Source organism: Cygnus olor, chromosome 7, assembly GCF_009769625.2.
Source record: "Cygnus olor isolate bCygOlo1 chromosome 7, bCygOlo1.pri.v2, whole genome shotgun sequence".
NCBI classification, from domain to species: domain Eukaryota; kingdom Metazoa; phylum Chordata; class Aves; order Anseriformes; family Anatidae; genus Cygnus; species Cygnus olor.
In genome coordinates, this window is record NC_049175.1 from 33,915,009 (window position 1) to 33,919,888 (window position 4,880).

Genomic DNA, 4,880 nt, shown 5'->3' on the forward strand with positions numbered 1-4,880 from the left:
GCCCAGTGCCTCCAAAGAGCAGCAGGTCCAGCTTTTGATGTCTTTGCTGTGCTTTCTATACAACCTAGTCAGCTGAAAATCCCAGCACTTCTCCAGGAGACCAGAGGGAGAACACCATTTATCCCAGAAGCACTGATTTCTGCAGTTTGGGCCGCCTGGTGCTTACCTTCGGGAGGAACATGTGGAACACAAGAGGTTCCATGGAAACACCAGGAAGCTGTGTGGTGTGTGGGTGATGAAGCTCTGGCACAGGCTGCCCAGAGAGGCTGTGGAGCCTCCTCCTTGGAGATCTCCCAAACCCACCTGGATGTGGCTCTGGGCACCCTGCTCGGGGTGGCCCTGCTGGGGCAAGGAGGGACCAGAGGGACCCAGAGGTCCCTGCCCACTTCAGCCAATCTGGGATTTCTCTGACCCCCCCCATGGCATCACACAGCTTTAGCTCTGCTTTTCTTGCTGCAGTGACACCTCCCTGAGCCTGTGACTAACCAGGGATGTCCATGCCCACTGCCTGGGCACATCGCCTGACCTTTTTAGGCAGAGAAATTTTTGATTTCTGCTGAGGTCATTTTCTGAGTCAATTCTGGGGTTACAGGGTGCAGTCCTGGAGCCTTTGAGAAGCATCACATTTGTGACTCATTTAATCTACATATTTGTTCTTATAGCAATAGTAGATTGAGTGGACTGTTGTTGTTATTCCAGACATATACTTTCTTACCTTACTTTCATACCTGTCCCCAGTTGCTACATCCCATCTGATGTTACACCATGTTATTTACCACTATTATTTTTAAGCTTTGTATTCCTTAACACATTTTAGGAGACTATAGAAAAAATATAATAATAAAAAAATATATATAAATGTATAGAAGATGAGGCAGGTTTTAAATACAGCTGATAACAGGAAACAAATCTTTCACAGACTTTTATTCTAGTTTATTTTATAAGCAGGGAACGTAACATTACTTTTGTTTAGTACACAGTGTTGTTGTTGACTGGATTTCTTCATATAGACATTCATTCAGTTCAACTTATTAAATGTGTTAAATGACCTTTTAAAAGTGATCTTTGATGTCATGTGGAATATCAGAAACATTTTAGAACAGCACCAATGCATGTTCTTCTTCTTTGTTATTTTCACTATATGGTAAAAAAAAAATAATAATAAAAAAAAATCGCATGAATTTTTTATTCTAACAGTCCATCAGATCAGCTACAATAATAGTTTTAAAAGAGCAGATAATAACCTTCAGTCCCTCCAAACAATTTCAAGTATTAGAAGAAATAAGGGCCTGGCTGAGAACTGATCTGTGATTTCATTTATTTGACTAAAAATTTTTGCATACTTAACTGAAATGACCTAGATATTAGTCCTAAATTCTTCTATAATTTGCTTCTGGAGCTGACAAATACCTGGAGAGTGTATACAGAACAGCAAACCCTTAGGGTGTTTAAGATGAGTTGCATTAGATGTAAAAGCTTTAACATAATAATCTTTCAGAAGCCTAGATAAGCATAGCAGAGAAGAGATAGATAGGCAAAATAAAGAAAAATAAATAAATGACACCAGGCAGTGCCCCAGGTTGCTAGCTGAGTGTTTTCGCATTCCTTTTGAATTTTTTTCCTTTTTAAGTAAAAGGCTTTTTTTTTTTTTTTTTTTTTTTTTTTTGGTCCTAAATCCAAACAGAACAGTATTCTTTGTAGTAGTTCATTTAAAGGAAAGGGAAAAAGCTGAGAATGGGAAGTCTTCAGTGAGAGAAGCTGAGACAAAACTCCAGGCCAGGACTGTGAAATCCAATCATTCCTGAGAGCCCCACGAAATCAGCTTTGCTTGCAGCTGCTCACGCCACCACTGATTCTTGCTGTTGCTTTTTCAGCACGTAACAGGGGAACAAGTACACCTAATCTGGTACTCTGCTTCACAGTGAGCTCTGTGGTAAATACAGTATTATGGGGATTTGCTAGTTCTGTGCTACAAGTTGAAAGCTTGAATATGAATAAGTATGTGTATGGGGATGAGGAATGTGCAAAAGTGCTAGGGGAGACCCAAGCAAGGGAATGACAGAGCAATAAGCAGACTGAGTGTCTCGTGAGGGATGGGGAAAGTGTGGGGCTGGTGTTTGTGTGAATGCAAAGACACCCATCAGGTGCTAGAGAATACTTTGTCCCACATTTGGGATGATCTAAATACTGAGCATCAGGTTTAACCCAATACCCATCAGGGTACAGATTAAGGGTTCAAAGCCTCGAGGGCAGCTGGAGCAGACTCGTCATCCTAATAAGATGCTGTACAGTAGTGTGCATCATGCTTTGCAGTAAGTTGAATGTCTCTTCTTTCTTCCATCCACTACTGTATTGTAGTGAAAAATGATTGTAATACTTCAGACATAATTGCACATTTCAAGAGATCTTTAGTGTATGTTATAGATTATAATAGTATGTAATGCTATATCCACAGAAGAAGCAAACACGAATATTATTCTTCAATATCTGTAAAAGCCTAAAGCGTTTGAAGCTCATATACTCTTCTGTGCTGATGAATCCTTCAATACAAATTGGTGGGTAATGCTGACAATTAGTTACTTCTACTGTGTTTAATTTCTTTCAATTTAGACAGTTAAATACAGATACAAAGTTAGATAATTATACTCCAATTGGGAGATGTACTATAAACAAATGAGATACAGTGTGTAATTGATTAGTAAATCTGCATAAAGCTTTCTTAAATGCAAGATATTTTTTTTCATTACTGTGTAATTATTCATTGAAAGCCATCTGTTAAAAGTCAAGTTAATAAAATGTGAAAAAGTGTAGGATAACAACAGAAGTCAACTTATTTCAAAATAATTTTCTTGAAAGTGTTCTCTGGAAATCGATATATTTTATTAGAACAAGTGAAAGTTGTCACACAAAACTGAGGGGGAGAGAGGATTATGTTTGCAGAGGGTTTGGTTGTGAAAACAAACACATTTCCATTTCCAAATACCATTTTCATGTTGGTTTTTGAGAATCAGATAGAACATTTTAGCCAAACTCCCCCAGAGCACTGTGATATTTAAGCTCTTAGCAAGCTTTTAGCAAGTTTATGGAAAAACAAAAGTCACCACTTCTTTTCCACATGAAAAATTCCCCAGACTTTCAATGTTAATTATTTCTCACTGTAATTTTAAAAGCCAACTTAATTGCTTTCAATATGTTTGATTGCTTTTTCCTTACAGAATAGGATCACAGAGAGGCTCAACGGACCATAGAGATGCTCTCATTAGAAATCCTCTCATTAACAAAAGAGGTAGGAAAATGCAACAGTGAGATGCTCATAGATAAATTAATATCTGTAGATTTGAATGCACTTTAAATAGCAGAAGACTCCCAGCTCCTTCTCAAGGTGCTGCAGTCACCTCCCTGCTGCTGCCCTGGCATCTGTGCCAGCTGGTGCCACTTCTGTCAGCAAAGCCAGGACATGTTTAATCCAGCCACATTTTTTAACCTGCCTGTCAGCTAAGCAGCAAGGGTTGCCATACATAAACATTTTTTCAGAAATCTGATATTATTCCCTAGTGCCAATTAGGTTTAGCATAAGCATTTTTTTTCCCAGCTCTTTTTCCACTCTGTGGAAAAGCCTGATGTTTTTCTTCCTTAGCTGGGCTGACAAGTCAGTGAGCTGAGTGATGTGCAGAATGGAAAGTTTAAAAAAACATGGATATGGCAAAATATTTGGTGTTGACTTTTCAAATAGAAGGAAAAGTTTTGGACATGTCCAAGTCAAAATGTCTGACTGCTACTCCCCTGGACTCGTGATAATTCAGACACCAAGCTGATTTCACTGTGGTTTCTCCTCTTCAGTTCCAGGAAATAAATCAAATTAAAACTCAGAGCAAGTTTTGCTTGCACCTTCCATGCAAGTTATGGTGGCCATGTGGAAAGAATGAACTCATGGGAAAGAGATGAGTTGCTCTGCGCTGTGGATAAAACTACTGGATTTTAAACCAGTTTGTCTGCTAAGCCCGTATTATACTGAAGATGACATTGAGGACTTCCAACCCATTTTGAACCATTTGCCACGTCTTTCTATTCTACTTTATTCTGCAGAACTGGAAAACTTTTCTTGCACATCCATATTGCACAAACCACTTTGGTGCGTATCAGCCCTTATCCAAATTCTCTTTGAAATACCATTTTTATTGAATTCTAATGGCAGTCTATTCCTGCACACTTTAAATATTGCATGATTACCTTGCTATGGAGTATCTTGAGGCTGATGAATTTCAGATAAGGAGCTGAAAAAAATACATATTTATAATTAAACTAACTAATAAACTGTAAAGCTTGTAACATATCTTAGCTAGTACAGTCTTTGTATTGCACTTAAAATCATGACTAGAACAAGAAGGGCCACACAAATATATGGCTCTTCCTGTTAAAGGAATAGCTGCATTTTAGGAAGATCAGTGATCGTGCTTATCACACAGATCACATGCCATATACTGTCAGTGCATTAAAGAATCACGCAGAGAAATAGATCTGAAATATAATCATCTCTTTTGTTGTCAGCATCAATCATGTCTTTTCAGCTTTTCTTTCAGGAACGATTCGACTGGTTGGGAACTAACTGTTGGGTTTATTATTTCACTTTAATTTACTTCACTATAAATATACCTCATGGTCATGCATATGTGTTTCATGATTTGATATGTGCTCTCCCAGTCATAGAAGTACTCACAAGTAGTCTTTCCCAACTAATAGAGGTAAGCAACTGAACCCATTCATTCTTCCCTGTTTGGGAAGATTTTCCTATTTGGTGAAAAGCTTAGGAGTTAATTAAAACCCCTCAGATTCTTTCCACTAGTCTTTCCATAAGTCTCTCTGCTAACTTCAGCTACCTT

General features: G+C 38.3%; 1 long non-coding RNA gene across 1 annotated transcript; it reads left to right on the forward strand.

Annotated features, from left to right (window-relative positions):
• Positions 1 to 1,697: 1,697 nt before the first annotated feature.
• Positions 1,698 to 4,667, forward strand: LOC121073509. Its single transcript, XR_005821759.1, has 3 exons — positions 1,698 to 1,933; positions 3,216 to 3,286; positions 3,841 to 4,667. It is a non-coding gene; the product is annotated as an uncharacterized LOC121073509 (long non-coding RNA).
• Positions 4,668 to 4,880: the final 213 nt, after the last annotated feature.